This window comes from Eupeodes corollae, chromosome 1 (assembly GCF_945859685.1).
Source record: "Eupeodes corollae chromosome 1, idEupCoro1.1, whole genome shotgun sequence".
Taxonomy (NCBI): Eukaryota; Metazoa; Arthropoda; class Insecta; order Diptera; family Syrphidae; genus Eupeodes; species Eupeodes corollae.
Window position 1 is genome coordinate 109,384,895 of NC_079147.1, and position 17,736 is coordinate 109,402,630.

General features: G+C 34.6%; 2 protein-coding genes across 4 annotated transcripts in view; one reads left to right on the forward strand and one right to left on the reverse strand.

The window, feature by feature from the left end:
• LOC129942925 (transcription factor IIIB 90 kDa subunit) overlaps window positions 1-17,736 on the reverse strand; it is an 81,682-nt gene that overhangs the window by 20,369 nt on the left and 43,577 nt on the right. The window lies entirely within an intron of this gene.
• LOC129942924 (BTB/POZ domain-containing protein 3) overlaps window positions 13,246-17,736 on the forward strand; it is a 30,852-nt gene continuing 26,361 nt past the window's right edge. For 2 of the 3 annotated variants that reach the window (XM_056052073.1, XM_056052076.1), the window contains exon 1: window positions 17,351-17,619. The gene's annotated coding sequence lies outside the window, so the exon portion shown is untranslated. Of the gene's footprint in view, window positions 13,448-17,350; window positions 17,620-17,736 lie in introns of those variants that run through there. The other variant, XM_056052075.1, reaches the window with a different exon arrangement.

A 17,736-nucleotide genomic window follows, 5' to 3' on the forward strand; every position in this document is an offset into this window, starting at 1 on the left:
ATGTATGTAGGTACTTCTTAATTAGCAAATTACTTAACAATCCCAGAGTAATTTGGTTAGTGCCTGGGCTATAATGAGAAAAGAAAAATACTTTCGCTCTATTGTCATTTCATTACCTATGCGAAATTTGCCTTTTAAATGTAATTTTTGGAATACAAAATATGTTTGTCTGTATTATGTATTAAAGATAGACAATTTTAGGAAACGTAAGGTTTATCATTTCGTAAAGGGTGCAAAGCATAGGCATTTGAAGCGGGAGAGGGCAAGATATACACTTGACCTCTTGAATTGGACCTGGAATATATAGACGTTTTTTTCTTAACCATATTACGAGTGTCAACTACTATAAGTAAATTGATAGTTGATTAATGTCAATGTTTAACATTCAACCAGCCAATTGTAAGTCTTTTGGTAATTGAGAATGTTTTGAAATACAATAAAAATGTATCTAACACTTTCACAAAGTCAAGACTCGTACAGTAATGCCGTAGGGAGCTTCGTTTCCTCAGCGAAACCAACACGGTTACCCTCTGTTGGGTCCCAGGATACTGCAACATTGACGGTAATGAAAATGCAGACCAGGCAGATCAATTGGTCAAAAACGGATCAATGCTCAGTCCAAGTCAAATGGTATCAATGATGTACAGGCCAATAGAGCGGGTAAGAGCATCTCTTGAAACTTCCAGAGTTTCTAGAAATCTATGGCCAAAGATTTCCAAAGGTAAAACAAAATTACTTTTGCAACTATGAAGGCCTCAGCTGTCCTTACTAATAGGGATACTTACGTGTCACAACTCATTGGACACCCATATGAAAAGAATGGGTATTGGCTCATCTGATTTGTTTAGAGGATGTGTGGATGAGAAGACGAAGGAAGATATGCCAAAGCCTTGCCAAAAGAAGAATGACAATATTAGGAAATTACTTTTTCGACGACTTATGCGACATCTCGTCCTTACCACCTAGGTAGGTAGAAATTTCGATCTCAAGGCAACCTAGCCTGAGATCCAATTAGCGCTGTAGTGCGCCGTTTTGATACCAAAAACTCGTTTGACCTTTGATTGAAAGGGATAGATTGATAGATAAGCTTCATAGCGATTATGTTAGAGCCAATCAATGCGACATTGAGAAAAAATATAAGGTCTCTAATCTTTGTCTCAGATAGCTCATCGAGTTCTTGAAAGAATGCTTTTCCAAAGCATTTCATTCTGGTGTTTGTCTAAGCAGGACATTTGCAAAAGCTTTTGTAAGAGATATCCAACTTCTCTGCATGAACTCCTATAGGCCAATGTCCAGTACAAACCGCATCAATCCTGGCTATGTCTTGCCTTGGACTGCATATAAGATCGTTTGTACGGGTTTTGTTATAGGTGGGCCATATCTTCCTAGATATAATGCAGTTGGGTAAATTGCTCCACCTTCGGTTTGATTCAGTTTGGTAGATAGAAAAGATTTTACCCTTCATAGCACCAAGAGGAATGTTAACCATTTCCGCAAGTGAGCTATGAAGGGCCGATCCTTCACTGGCTAGCTCGTCAGCATGTTCATTTCCCACGATACCACTATGGCCCGGAACCCAGATCAGGGCGACACCGAGGTTAATGTTCAGGTTCGCAAGCTCATCGCGAAATTGCTGGACCAATTTAGATGAGGATATGGCCGAGTTAATGGCTTCGACAGCTGCCTGACTGTCTGTAAAGATAGCCACATTTCGGTTTTGGTTTGGGTTTTGTTTAAGTATCTTACATGCCTCCCTTATTGCCAGCAGCTCAGCCTGAAAAACGCTAGCAAAGTCAGAAAGCCTAAAGGATTTGGCTACATTTAGGGACTCAGAAAAGATCCCAGAACTAACTCCGCACTCCATCTTTGAGCCGTCAGTAAAGATGGTTGTGTCGAAACCTATCGACACGATGTCATCCTCCCAATCTTCTCTGGATGGGAAAATAACCTTGTAACCCTTACTAAGGCTCAAAGTAGGAGTGCAGTAGTCAGAGTCTACTGAGTTAATATCTGAGGAAATCAATTTCGTTGTGTTGCTCTGACCATAAGGTTTTGACAACCAGCTTCTTGATTCCTTCTGCCTAATAGCGCTGCAGGAAACTATGTATTTAATAAAAAGATCGATTGGTATAAGATCCAAAATAACGTTTAAGGCGTCCTGTGGGCAAGTACGCATAGCCCCTGTGGTGCCCACGCAAGCTGTTCTCTGAACCTTCTTTAGCCTATTAATGTTAAAGGCTTTGCTAAGAGCAGGCCACCACACAATCGAACCATGCGTTAAGATAGGGCGTACTACGGCTGTGTACGTCCATAAAATCATCTTCGACTGAAGTCCCCACTTTTTGCCGAAAGTTTTGCTGCAGGCGTAGAAGTCAACACAGGCCTTCTAAACCCATACTTCAATATTTAGTTTTCAGTTAAGTTTAGGGTCGAGTATAACTCCCAAATATTTTGCACTGGAAGACAATGATAGCATTTGACCGTTGAGTCGAGGTAGCGTGAAGGGCGGTTCCCCTACTCACGTGTTTTGCTGCGATTGTATTGCCTAGAGAGGCTTGAATCTTTCTACCACTGAGCATGGAAATAATCAAATGAAGTCTTCTACACCGAACTCAACGAGCGATTTTTCTATGGATTCTGTAAGGACGTTGTTAAAAGCACCTTCTATGTCTAGGAAGGTGGCAAGAGTAAATTCTTTATAATGGATTGTTTGTTCTACGCACTACCTCATGGAGGGCAGTCTCCGTAGATTTGCCTTTAAGATAAGCATGCTGAGAGCTTTCGAAAGGTCGTCCAACTAGGATTTCTCTAATATGGTAATCAAGAATGCGCTCCAAGGTTTTAAGCACAAAAGATGTTAAGCCTATTGGTCTGAAATCCTTCGCGGATTCGTGACCTCGCCTAACCACCTTCGGGATAAAAACTACTTTGACCTGTCTAAACGACATGGGCACATGTTTGAAAGGAGACATCCTTTGAAAATTTGTTCCAGCCATGGAGCCACATCATGCAACTTTTGAAGCATAACTGGCAGTATGCCATCCATGCCTGGGGATTTATATGGAGAAAAAGTATTGATGGCCGACAAAATATTTTCTCTGGTTATAACGGAATTGACTTGCTCCATATGAGCTACGTTTAGCTCTGTGGTTTTAAGCGATTCGGGGTTATCACTCTCGCAACCCGGAGCTTACCACCTAGTGACATTTTTAAATTTTCCAAGGAATCAGCATAGTTCAAAGAGGCGTCCTCAACTTTTCCATACCCTTCCCAATGGATGCAAAGTAATCCAAGTGAGATGTTTTCTCGAACTTAACATATGCATTACCGTACAACCTAACCTAATCTACCCGTCAAATTTAGACCAATATTTTTTCTAAAAATTTTGTAAATAGTGTACTTCCCGTATCGAGGGTAAATATAAATTGATCCGCAGTATGGCGTTTGGGTGTTGGCTGCTCAGATGAACGATTTTGTGCACCTCAAACTTGCCAAAGTGTTCTATAAATTTGACAAACTGGATACTTTTTTTTAAATTCCAGGTTTGTAAGTTTTGATCGTATAAGTGCTCGAATGGTAATTTCTCAAAATATTCTTTAAAAAAATGTCAAATACAATTTATTAGTAGGTAGTAGAATGACAAATAGTTTGACCGCTATAGCTTTTGGATACCTGGATATACCCCTAAAACAACATATGATATTTTCTTCTAAAATAGGTTCCTTGAAGCTTTCTTATAAACTATATTCTTTCTTCTTTTAATGTTAGCTTATTTGATAGGTAATTAATACTGCTTAAGAAAAACGGCGAAATGTCACGGTCTTTTTCTTCCCTTAAGCGGGGTTTCCACTGCAAATAATTCCATTTGAGAGAAAAATAAATCTCCAAATTAATTGGAGAGAACCGAACATCAATTTTTACCAATATTTGTAATTTTTGAAAAGCATTTTGAGTCGAAAGTAAATTTTTACCAAGGGTTAGTAGATTTTTAGATAAAGGATTGTTTTCTTTAAAGTAGGGAATTTTCCAATGAAATGAATAACGTCCTCTCTTTCTCTAAGATTGCACCAATTGTAATTCGGGTCTATGTGGTATTCAAATAATCCATTCAGGCTTATAAGTTCGCTTCGGAGTCTAACCATTGTTAAAATCTCGTTCACACTATTTGCATCACTGAAGCAGTTTCTTTGAGAAAGATTGTGGTTCAGACTTCTATAAATAGTTCTAGTAGTCTAGTACTTTCTTGACCAGTCGGAAATCAGGCAACTTGAAAACTTTCAGTAAATAGTCCGCTTGCAGTTTAAGGGTTTTGACGAATAGAGGTGAAAGTCCTGTCTCTACCATAATAACATAGTTTAGTGTGTTCAATGGCAGACGAAATACTCTTTTCAGGTTGTTAGTTAGTAGTTTCTCCACTGTGAGAGGGCGCCGTAAAAAAGAATACTCTCCGCTGTAGCTTCAAGAACTTCATATTTTATACTACGTGCTATGTTGACGTTCATAAAAACTCTTTCCCATGCTATATTTATAGCAGTTTTTGCTTTTTGCAGTTTTTCTACTAGATGCTTCTCCATGTTTAAGTTGCTCGAAAAGATGACGTCTAGGTATTTGTACTCCTTGACGCATTTAATGTCTTCTCCGTTAAACACCCACTTTTCATTAGATGCGTTCCGTCCACCTCCTCTTTTAAGAATCATCACCTTGGATTTTTGAGTGTTGACAACCAAATTCCTTAAACAACAGTAATTGTAAATCTTGTTTATCATAAGTTGGAGTGTTTCTATGGAACATCAATGCTTTAATACGCTCTCCCGCAAAGTCAACTCCTCCAGGAAGGAAATCAATTAGATCATTTTTGAAGAACGAAAAGAGGGTAGGTCTCAGTGTGCATCCCTGCCTCAATGCTGACGAAGTTGCAAACCAATTCGAAAGTTCCGCTCCATTCCCAACTGCAGCACGTGTTCCACTGTACAACTCTTCGAGTATTAAGCCGAACTGCAACGAAAATCCCAGATTGTACAGTTTGTAAATTAAGGCACCTCTGTTGATCGTGTCAAAAGCTGCTTTGAAATCAATGAAAAATACATACAATTTTTTACCCTGCATGCGAAAGCTTTCAGCAAGGCTCTTGAGGACAAAGATACTGTCGATCGTAGAGTATCCGGATCTAAAACCAGCTTGACACTCGTTTAGCACGTTTTGCGTTGTAATCCATCTTGTAAGGCGTTTCTGTAACATGGTTGTGAAGATCTTATATGTTGCATTTAGAAAAGAGATTCCTCGATAGTTCCCTGCATCCAACAAGAATCCTTTTTTGTGCATCGGAATTATTACAGCAGTCCTGAATTTATCTACCGGAAGATTCCCCTCAAAAACATTATTAAAAAAGAGGCTGGGATGCGACCCACACTGATAACTTCCCATCCCGTCTGTCGATTTGTCTTGCTTAAAAGTTTGTCTTTATGTACTCGTATCAATTTTTACCAAATTTGCGTAGTATTTTTTGTAGATTTTATTTTTATATGAAAAAACGGACTGTTCGATTTTTATATAAAAATTACTGAATATCGAAAACAATATTTTCTGTGAAATAAAATAAATTTCAAGCCAATATTTTTAAGTTTTGAAAAGCTATTTGAGTCGAAAGTAAATTTTTACGAAGTTTTAGTATTATTTTTTTTTGAGTTTTATTTTTTGTAACAAAAACTGTCAATTCGATTTTTTTTTAAATTTTACCAACAATATTTCTTATGAGATAAAATTACTTTAAAGCCAATACTTAAAATTTTTAAAGAGATATTTGAGTCAAAACTCAATTTTTACCAACTTTTGTACATTTTTTTAGGTTTTTATTTTTTGTAAAAAAAATGTCAATTCGATTTTTTTCAAACTTTAACTGAATGTTGACAACAATATTTTTTGAAAGATAAAAGTAAATAAAAGCCAATATCTCTAAGTTTTTAAAAGATATTTGAGTCGAAAATAAATTTTTACCAACTTTTATACATTTTTTTAGGTTTTTATTTTTTGTAAAAAATCTGTCAATTCGATTTTTTTCAAACTTTAATTGAATGTTGACAGCAAGATTTTTTGAAAGATAAAAGTAAATTAAAGCCAATATCTCAAAGTTTTGAAAAGATATTTGAGTCGAAAATCAATTTTTACCAACTTTTATAAATTATATTTTTTAGGTTTTTATTTTTTGTAAAAAAAACTGTCAATTCGATTTTTTTCAAACTTTAACTGAATGTTGACAACAAGATTTTTTGAAAGATAAAAGTAAATAAAAGCCAATATCTCAAAGTTTTGAAAAGATATTTGAGTCGAAAATCAATTTTTACCAACTTTTATAAATTTTTTGTTTAGGTTTTTTTTTTTTGTAAAAAAAACTGTCAATTCGATTTTGCTCAAAATTTTTCAGAATGTTGAAAACAATATTTCTTATAAGATAAAATAAAATTAAAGCCTTAATTTCAAGTTTTTGAAAAGATATTTGAATGGATATTCAATTTTTACGAACTTTGAATAATGTTTTTTTTTAGATTTTTATTTTTTATAAAAAAACTGTCAATTAGATTTTTCTCAAAATTTTATCAGATATCAAAAACATTATTCTTCGTTGCACAAAATTGTTTTAGAGATGAAATCATATTTCAGTCGTAAAATTTTGGAGGTGACAAATTTTTTTTTTCAGTTTTATTGATTTAAAAAAAAAACCGTTATATTGATTTTTTTCAAAAAATATACCTGTTTGGTATCACGTTACAATCTATTATATAAAATTTAATTCAAGTCTCTAGCGTTTTTGGTTCGTAAGATATTTAGGGTTAACCAAAATTTTCACCATTTTTTCAATTTTCTTGAGAGCCCTTTCTGCATCTTTCTGCCTTATTATCTGTATAACAAAATTTATTTGAAGTCGATATCTCTTCTGGTTCTTGAGCTATGGACAACGAAAAAAACGTCGCGAACGTACGGACGTACGGACGTACGGACGTACGGACGTACGGACGTACGGACGTACGGACGTACGGACGTACAAACGTACGTACACACGCACGCACAGACATCTTTCTAAAAATCTTTTATTTCGACTCTAGGGACCTTGAAACGTCGAGAAATGTCAAAATTTTCAATTTGACAAATCGGACCCATTACAATAACTTCCTATGGGAAGTTAATAATGTTACCAGATGTTCTTTTAGTGTGACGCTTCCGTATTTGTAGAACTCTACTGGAATACCATTTGAACCTGCCTCTTTCCCATTTTTGTGTCCATAAAGTTTGTTCAAGTTCATGCATACTAAATTCTGGGTCTAAAATCAAATCGAGGAACTGCATAATGCCAGTTTGATAATGTTGTTTCGGGAAGAGCATTTGCACACAGTTTTTTGTGTATTACTGGTTGTTTTCCTTTTAATTTCCAAGACAGTTTCCAAAAGTCCCTAGCGTTTTTACAAGACAGCAATCTGCATGCTTGTTTTTCTTCATATTTCAACCTTTTGGCTTTGCATAGCTCTTTAAATTTCCTATTGGCCTCTAAGTAGTTAATTCTAAATGAGCTTTGGGAGGAACTCCAAAAATTTTTCAACCATCCAAAAGAAATCTTCCTAGCTTTTCGGCATTTTTGATCAAACAAAGGCTTATTTCCTGAATTCCGTCCTTTTCCGCTAGGCTGCTGTTGGGGGTAAGATTCCTTTATGGTTTGCTGTAACATTTGAAAGTCTGGTCTTTGATGTGCTTGTAGTCTACCACCAGTTGTTGTCTGTATGCTGGGGCTTGAGATATCTTCCAGTTAAGTCTAGGCAGTGATTGCGGGCTAATAATTTCATCATAATTTGGTTGCAAGCGCCGCCGTTGGAATGTTACAACAATGGAAGGTGATCCGAATACGGAAATGCTTTTACTTCTAGATCCGTCACCAGTGACTCCCAGTCTTCACCTATAGGATTGCATAATCAATCAACGATGATCCTTTGCCTCCAATAAATGTGAAATGTTCCATTCTGAATTCTATCAAACACATTTTATCCAACCCTAAGCTTTTAAATTTTAATTACTAAACTAAAGTGCCAAAAACAGAGAACATTTACATTTCCAAAAAATTAAATTAAAGACCACCTTCACTTGAATACATTTTATATACCTACTTCCTGAATAATTTTATTTATCGTTTCAAGACCTTATAAGTTGTTAATTATTATGTTTATGTATGTGAATATTTGTGCCGAAATACTTTCAAATCAAATTTCAATAGATGAATAAAATATACAGCTATGGCCAAAATAATAGGAACAAAACTTATTTATTAATATTTACATACATATGTCTTAAGAAATTGTGTTGTGTAAAACAACAAATATTTTTACCATACATTTTTAAAAATAAATATTTATTTAAAATAAATACATTGTTATTACTAATGGTTTTTAAGATCAAGATTATACGAGTACAAATCGGAAATTTAAACTTCAAAAAACAATACATTTCGACAAAATGTATTGTTTTAATTGATAATAAATAAATAATAATAAATAATAAAATTGGGGATTAATTTTATTTGATATTTATTATTAAAAAATCTTATTATTCGGGTAAGAATATATACACTAAGATTAAAATTTAAATAAGGTGGCTCAGCAATCTGTCACTTAACTATTTCTGTGTGTGAGTATTGCTGGCAGCGATGGAAGAGGCCTACAGTTTTAAGCAGAATACGAACGGCTTATTTAAGAAAGCACTGAATACTGATAAAAGAATTTGGATAGTACAACGGTACAATGCTTTGCATACCGTCGTTTCCGTCTAAAAGGAATTCAGGCGGGAGTTTGGCTGCACTCTCCCGAGTATAAAGACAATTATGATGCTGGTAAACTTGTTTGCCGAATCTGGAAGTATCGCACGAAGACCGTACCATTGAGCTCTCAATATTCGTGTTGAGGATGCAATCTCCGTTTAGGCATCCGCAATACAGGCAAATCCAAGCGTTTCGACTCGAAAATTGCCGGTGGAAATTCGAGTTAGCAGACATTCATTACAGTGGATACTTCAAGAAGACTTAAACTTGTTTCCTTAAAAAGTCCAAATTCAAAGTTAAACACTCAGGATTTTTGTGTTCGCGAGGAATTTTGCAGAAAAATGATTGCAATGGCCGATAAAAACCACACATTGATTAATTGTTTGTTCATGTCTGATGAGGCCCATTGAGGCCCCAGACGACAATGAAAACTAGAAAAATTAAGGTATTTAGAGTAAATCAAATCTAGAACGAGTGACTGTGTAAAAAATTTTTGGGCTATGCGTTTTTAGGTGAAGTCCTAAGATTTCATCTCTTGCTTTATCGTATTAATTTGGGAGGTGCACAGATAGTTATTAAAAAAATTTATATTTTTTAAGGAGTGGTTAAGTTCTCTGCAAATCAGCCGACTGAAAAAGGATTGTGAGCTTTGAATCCATTGTTGATAAAAATCGTCATCTACCCTTGCAATGCAGTTTTAAAATGCTTCACGACAGAATTGCTGAGATCAACTCGATAAATACCCGCGATAGCGAAGCAGGCGTTAGCCAAAATGTCAAGCCATGCATTATTTTTTACTTTTACAAATTTGTGATTGGTCGCGGCATTACTTAGACTATGAAGTCAGTTTTTCATGTTTACATGCAAATCACACTTTGGTGTTGTCGAAGGCAGTCTAAAAATACGTTTGAAAAAGATGCGTTGCACTGCTTGGAATTCTACAAACAAACGTTTTTATGGGGACTTTTCTAAGTTTTTGTAATTAAAAAGCCGAGATGTTAATATTTATAAGATAACATCGTCTGCGTAGAGCAGCAACATTATTTGTTCCTCATCTACTACCTAAGATTTTGGTTACATTATCAAATAATATTTGACTTAAGACACATCCTTGGTTAATATCACCATAGACCAAGTACCTATTGGTATTGATTGCTTGACCGATGTCTGAAGGTTCATAAAGTAGAGAGCTTAACAGTGTCAAATGCGGCCTTAAAATCTACAGAGAAGTGAAAAGCTGCCTTTTGTCGTAAACGTACCGCTTAGCAATGCTCGATAGAGCAAATAATTAAACCACGGTTGATAGACCTATTCGAAAATCAGCTTGAGAAGCAGGAAGGAGGTTATTTGTTTCTACCAACATTTGGTAAAGAATATTCGTATATATTTCTCTCAAAGCCGGTAAAATTTAAATTTCTTTATAGTCTTCGGAGAGAGTGAAATTTTGCACAAATTAGACGACTTCAAATACAATTGTATAACTTTATTAAAATAAGGTGTGACAAATTTAAAAAGTTCAATAGGAATTCCATCAACACCTACTGCTTTATTGTTTTAGATTTTTTTAAAAACTTATTTGAGTTTCGAGCCTTGTTATCTGATCATATAATTTAGCTATGTAAAGATCTGGTAAAGCAAAATGGAAGGAAGATGGTTTTGAAATAAGATTTAAGACTATTTGCGGCAATGTTAATATATTTAATTTAAAATTAAATGGGTTTTAAAGAAATTAAAGGTAGTATATAATTTTAAGAACCGAAAAGACTTGTTCCTGAGTAGTGATGTGAAAAGTAGTTACTTCTAGGTAATCGTTACTTTAGTTATTTTCCCAAAATAATCGTTACTTTTAAATTATTTGTTTGTGATAACTTATAAGGGAAATACGTGAATTAGGCACGAAGAGGACACAATTTTTGAGATATTGCAAGGTCATAGGGAGATTTTGATAAAACCTGAAACAGAAATCTAAGTCAATGGTTTTTTGGGTGTGTGTAAGTATGTTTGCACATTCTGTTTGGGACATACTTTTTCAACGGCCATATCTCAAGAACCTCAATTATAAATCGGATATCTTAAACTATTACAATATCATTCCTTTTTTTATTTACTTTTAGTAAATTATGAATTTAATGTTTAAGATATTTCTGGATTTGATTTTTCATGTATTTGTTACGGAATTCATCTAAATGATACTGAAACTGATTATCAACAATTTCAGAAACTCTTCCATACAATTACTTCTCAAATCTTAATCAGTATCTTTAAAATGCAAATCCAAAACTAACCAAAAGAAATCAAATCCAAAAGTAAATAGAAGTAATAAAATCTAAAAGTAACTAGAAGTGCTTTGTAAAGATTACTTTTGATTTCTCACATCACTATTCCTGAGCTGTTGACATTTCCAGTCATATCATTTCTTAGGAACTAAACCATTACTTCTGATGCTGTTAGGAGGATTAGATTGTTTGATTGATTGAATTATTCTTTCAGCATCCCGTTCACACGATAGATTTACCAGTTCTAATTCATTGGCATTAATATTCAAGCAGTAACAATCGGCATTTCAGGCATATCGATAAACATAAGAGTAGTAATAATTGGCAGATGAGACGAATAACTTGTATCTCAAAATTCAAAATTTCAATAATTACATTTAACCAATCTCCTTTCACTGTATAAAGTAGAAATGAAAGATAACTCTCCACTTAAATCACCGTTGAAAATGAATATGAATAAAGAACCGTTTTCGAGCTGACTTGAGTATTAAAATCTAGCTGCAGATTTGGTCATGGAAAAAAACATAGATTAGCTCAAAATTTTCTTATTTTAGTTTCGATGTCTAAAAGTAATTTTTAACGAATATTTTCTAACTTATGGCGTATTTCTTTTAAAAAGTGGAAAAATGTCTTCAAGATATTTTAAGTCCACTGTTTCGCTGTTGTGTACTCAGAAAATCATTCCTTGAATTTGACAATATATCAACCTTTATTATAATATAGCTCTTTATGACGTTTTAGCCTTACAGTTTAACTTTAAAAGTAAGAAATGCTAGTATTATTTTAGCCATAGCTGTAAACTTATTGTTAATGTACCTTTAAAAAATTCATTCGTCTCAATTAACACATTTTCAAAATAATTCTGAAGACTTCTGAAAACGAGTTTGATAACAAAACAAACAAATAACACGAGCAAGAACCCTCACTATAAATATTAAATATGCTTAAGATTGATTCCTATACATAAACGCTTACTCGCTGCCATTTATACCAAATTACTCACTCGCTCTTCGTTAAAAAATAATATCCAAGAAATACCAAAGATAACACAACGCGTACGGGAAAGAGGATTCGATAATCTGCAATCCACTTTTCATTGAGTATTCTACCGGTTTGAGAGCCAATACAAATCTCAAGACCTGATGTTGTTGTGGCCTTGACAGCCAGAGAGTCTTTTGAGTGTGTACTTACATATGACACGTACGGCTTACCAGAATGCTCGTACTGTACCGTGTGTGTTGTATAAGGTTGTTCAACCTCACTTATAACAATCATATCTAAGCCCCTCAGGTGTGTTTCTGATGATAAGGCCAGTTACCGTGATGGGCGTTTAAAAAAACATACATATATGGTTATTGAAAAAAATATTCAACTTGAAGAAGATTGAATATGAAAACCTACACCATGAAGAAATTTATGTTTACTCGTAAACTTTTTCATCCGTTGATATTTTTGTCATCTTTTTTCCGTTTGCTGCTGCTGCACTTCTTCAACAAGTTCCATCTTCAAGCTTTATATAATGAAAGAAAAAATAAATATTTCAATTTCAATGTCATTCCATCACTGACCGACGACGCTACGAGTGGCGTGTCTAATCTAATAGTACGCGTCCACTACCAAGTGTCTATGTCATTGAAGAAAAACACGATTCAAAGAAGCGATTCGATGATCATAAGCAAAACAAATTATGGCAAACATCAGTTCGACTGATGTTGATTTACCATAAAATTTTGCTGACAGAATTTGAAAAGAGCAGCAAAAAATGGCAATTGCGTGCGTAGCATCTCACATCTGTCGGCTGTCCCATATCAGTGTCACAGTCCCAGCAGCGTCTGTCCCAATCTCTACATCACGCTTATAAGCGAATCGATTGATTTTCATTGCTAATCTTGGCTGCTGACTCGTTTGTTTTACATTTTTGGTTAGCGGGGTGTCGTCGTCGATCGTCTACGTTGTCGTTCGCCGATATTTACCAGCACAGCAGGTATATTCCCATAATTCGATCTATAATATCTGCCACCGCAACGGCAACCACCAAAACTGCAATCGAACTCGAAGAGACTGAGGCGTGAGACACTGGCACTGGTTTCAAATGTATGTCGGTGGGGCAGTGTTGGCAATCGGTGAGATTTGAGAGCTGAGACCTGAAACTGACTTTATTGCGGTGGTGAGATTCATTTCCAAAGTGACTTTTGGCGCGCAAACACCTAGAGCATTCGTCTCGTCGATATCGTCGATGCCTATCGCGTCTTCGATTCGATTACGTAGTATATAGAATTATCGTCAAACAAACGAGTGACACCTTCTAAAGCGCATCTCTAATTTGACATTTAGCTGTTCGCTGTTTAAGGAAATTCCAAACCACGATAAATAGGTAAAAAGGATTACCTTCGGGAAAAAATTTATTTCCGATTCCGTTAATTGTTTTGTAAATTGTATGTTTACACGTGACATTTTAGTTAATCGTTTCTTTGTGATTACGAAAAAAAGTGACTACTCGTAAGCGAGTACATATAGTGAATAAGTTGTATGTAAACAAAAGAGAATCTCATTGAAATCATTTAATATTTCAAAAGTGAAGTTATGATCTTCAAGTGAAAAAGTGACAATCAAAATGTATTTAATACAATAAATAAATACAAAAAGTGATAAATATTGATATTTGTTGAGCAAACTAAAGAGACAATTAGCAAGTTGTTTGATTTTATCGATAGTCGATTGCCCATCAGGGAGAATATTAAGAAGTCTCGCAATATTGTACTGAATCTGTAGATACACTTAATCCTGTCATTTGTAAGGTCGTATCTACCGGCTTTTTAAAAATACCAGTTCAGTTCTTATGACAACTGTCACTGTCACTGTCATTTTTGTTGTCAGTTGAAAAATGAGTCATTACAAAACATTTGTAGAGATGTTAACAAAAATTCGGTATAAATTGCTTGGATTAAATGCTCAAAGATTGATCATGACCTAAGAAAATAAATGGCCATATTCATTTGGCATCAGGTGTAAACTTAAAATGCGTTGTCTTAAATAAAAGGTATACCTATACCGATAAAAAAAAACCTGTATGGGTTTTGATGTAAATTCAATCCGGACAAGAACAAAAAGAGATGAAATAAAATAAAATTTTATGGGAAGTTCGTAATCATTAATTATTTATTTTGTTATAAAAAATAAACAAAAGTTTTGTGCTTCAAACTGTACAGGTGAAACCCGAAAATATTTAATAAAATAGGTTAAACCTTGGCAAAACGCCGGTTTCTCCATTTTTTGCGTTTAATCGGACTCATTTGTCATAGTCCATGTTTCTGCACCATATAGCAAGGCGGGGATGATGTCTTATATAGCGACACTTTGGTCCCTCAAGAGAGGGCTTTGCTGCTCAGCAGTTAGCATGAGTTATTCTTCGTTTGTCTCAGCGCTGATGTTGTTTTCTGCGTTAATAGCGGAGCCTAGGTAGACGAGGTCCTTAGCAACCTCAAAGTTGCGTCTGTCGATTGTGACGTTTTGACCGAGACGTCGTCAGTGATGTAGGTCTTTTCTTAACCCTTAAACCCATTTTTGTCACACGCTGAGTTCTTTCGACTATATCAATGTCATCAGCATATGCTAGTAATTGGACAGACTTTTGAAAGATAGTGCCTCTAGTGTTGACGTGCGTGTTCTTCACTATTCTTTTAAGTACGATGCTAAAAAAATCGCATGAAAGAGCACAACTTTGTCTAAAACCTATTTTTGACATCGAAGGGTTTTGTATAGCTGTTTCCAATCTTTATGGAGCAGCGTGAATTCTCCATGGTTATCCTGCACAAACGGACAAGTTTGGCAGGGACGCCAGAACTAGACATGGCTCTACCTGTCAAAAAATTTCAATGACTGGTTTCAATGATGAAAATCAATGGGGAGTTTGAATGCCAATTAAGGCAACTTTATTGGAAAATTGACTGGAAAGTTCAATAAATAAATAAATTAGGTGACGCAATAGTCCGTTTCCGTTGAGAACTAGGGCCTAGAGACTTAAAACTCTCAATCATTCCTCTTTGCAAGTATACTGTTGTCAGGGATGGAGGGGACCTACAGTTTAAAGACGAATCCGAACGGATAATTTGAGGAAGCACTTTACATGACAAGAATTACTCTTGGAGAACTTATCAATTCCTCGCAAGAGGCTAAACCAATGAAAAAAAAAACTTTAAATGGCATAGGCAGGGATTGAACCCAAGACTTCTGGCATGACAGTCTAACGCACTAACCATCTTGTCACGAGTACTACAGCTGGAAAGTTAGTCTGGAAAAATCTCTCTAACTATCAAGTCAAGTCTACCTATGTCAAAATGACAGTTGGTAACGTGTTTTCATTCAACTGGAAGCCTAAGGCCCTCATTATGAATAGCGAATCGAACGTTCGACTAAAAGCGAATGTTATAGCGAACTTTGGTAATATCGGTATTATCATTAGCGAGCTCCGCATTCGCTTCAAAATCAGTGCTGCCAAAAATAATTGCATTGAAATAACATATGATAAATGAAATGTTTATTAAAAATTAATTATAATACTAAGCAACGTCGATATGTTTTTTGAAGAAACTGATTCTGAAAGTAAGAGGGAAGAAAATATTACGATAGAATTAGGAGAAACATTCGAGATAGATCCAATCCCTTAGATTCCCAGATCATTTGTAAGTTTTCAAAAAATATCTATTTCTACAAAAAGATTAATGTTCTTTGTTTTGTTAGGTTTGTTTTATATTTTCGCCTGAATAAAGATGCATTTAACTATGTGCTCAACGAAATAAGTGATACATTTACATCAACCAGTACACGAACTCTCGCTATTTGTAATTCGTCGATAACTTAATTCGCTAAAGTTTTGACATTTAAAGCGAACTTAATTTGAGCGAATCGCTATTCCTAAAACGAAATTAGCGAATTGGCAAAGTTTTAAGTTCTATTCGCTAATCATAATGGAGGCCTAACTCTATTACTCTGTGATTAATTTTATTTTCAGCACAATTCTATTCAATGTTTTGTGTAAAAGGTTTTCTTATCAAATTGAAAAAGGAATAAGTAATATTTTTATTTAATACAGAATACAAATCGTGATGAACTTGTAGTTTGCTTGAGGGCAGTAATATTTTTGGTAGTTTAAGTACATTGAACTGAAGTTACAGGTTAGTGAGCTCTGTTCTTAGTTTGAAATGTATGACACTTAAAAAACTAACTAGTTGCTTTGGTCTTAATTCACGTTCAAAGAATGCAGTTGACTGCAAATGAAGTCTATTATGTTCCGTTCCGTTCCCTACATTTAGAGCCCGTTCACACGATCCCGAATCGGCGGTTTTGCCGTATCGTCGATTTTACCGTATAAGCCTGTGTCAATATACGAGTAATTTAAATGAGTATATTCAGACGATACGACATTTAACTGTATACGGTAAAATTACCGATAAGGTCGAGTTTGTCATTCGGTTTTGTCTCCGCAAATCGTTTTCGGTCGTATGGTAAAAAAACCGATTCAGCTTATCGTGGCAATGTATTTATAGACAGTGCGTTCAGACGATTCGATATTTTGACCGATAGTGTGTCACTTTTCGTCTGGGCTACTGTCGAATAATTTATTGCTTGTATATAGTCGTAGTGGGTTGTCGGTGTAGGGTTGAGTACGGTATACGGTTAAATAACCGTACCGTCTGAACACTCCAACCGAAAGACACCGAATCGAGAAAATATCCGATACGGTGAAAATATCGAATCGTGTGAACGGGCTCTTAGGTATGTTGCTTAGTTTTTTTTTAATCGAAGTGTCACTATTTAGACGTGTCTAGTTATACCACTTCAAATAAAAGGGTATTGGTCCGAAACGCCAAATAGTTAAATATTTAGAAAATTACTAATTATTTAAACACTTAGATGTTAAAATCGTAAATTGCTAAAAATGGATTTAAAAATTTACAAAATCATTTAAGTTTTGCGCCAATGTATAAATAGTTTAGCAGATAAATTAAATTGATTTCTTTTAATTTATCTTATAATAAACAAAACAAAATATTAAAAAACATATCATTAAGATTTCAAAATAATTTGTACTTTACAAATAGAAGGCGGTTGATGGTTCAATAAAATATTATTCCAACTTTGTAATGTATTATTTTGCCGGTAATATATTATGAATATATGTCGCAACATTTTTCAACACGCAACAAAAGTCATTGATGCGTTAAGGTACTTGGATTTTTAAATATTGAACAAATATGTTAGTTTCATTGTCATGGCCAAATCGACATGATATTAGTTCAAAAAAGGCAAGCGTTCTGAAACGTCTGTTGGATTTGGTGTTTTCTTCGAAATTATTTTGAATTTCTGTGATTTTATTCCTGAAGAACTAAGTCTCAAGTTTTGTAAATTTTATTTGTTGTACACTGTAAACTTGACAGGACTTTGAACTAATCAGTTCACAAAATCATGGAACTTAGAATGTAAAGGAACAGATCTTTTATTCAAAAGTAACGAGTGAAGTGAGATTCAATTACAAATTTTGTTAAGGTGTGTTTACATTGAATTTTAAAGCAGGACTTTTTTTATTTTTTAAAGCATAAAACTTTATATGTTTTTAATAGCAATGAATCAAAATGTCTAGTCTAAATATTCACTTTTTAAATG